A 473-nucleotide genomic window follows, 5' to 3' on the forward strand; every position below is an offset into this window, starting at 1 on the left:
TTTAACAACAAACTGACCTCTTGACTTTAAAACACACCCTGACTTTATGAGCTCTGAACGTGCGGCTGACTTTAACACATACTGACGTGCTCTGACTTTAACACAACTTGAGCTCTGAGCTCTGACCTCTGACTTTATAAGCTATCAACTGACCTCTGAGCTCTGACTCGGACTTTAATACACAACTTGACCTCTGAGCTCTGACTCTGACTTTTAACACAGACTACCTATGAGCTCTGACCGCTGATTTTATAATACACATACTGACGCTCTGAGCTCTGACTCGTGAACTTGAAACATCAACTGAACCTTCTGAATCTGACATCGGACTTGAACACATATCTAGACTCTCGTGAGCTTCTGACATCGGACTTTAAACAACAACTGACCTCATGAGCTCTGACCTCGGAATTTCTAAACAGCAAACTGACCCTGAGCTTCTGACTCGGACTTGAACTACAATCTCTAAACTT

Source organism: Priapulus caudatus, unplaced genomic scaffold (assembly GCF_000485595.1).
Source record: "Priapulus caudatus unplaced genomic scaffold, Priapulus_caudatus-5.0.1 Scaffold689, whole genome shotgun sequence".
NCBI lineage: Eukaryota > Metazoa > Priapulida > Priapulimorpha > Priapulimorphida > Priapulidae > Priapulus > Priapulus caudatus.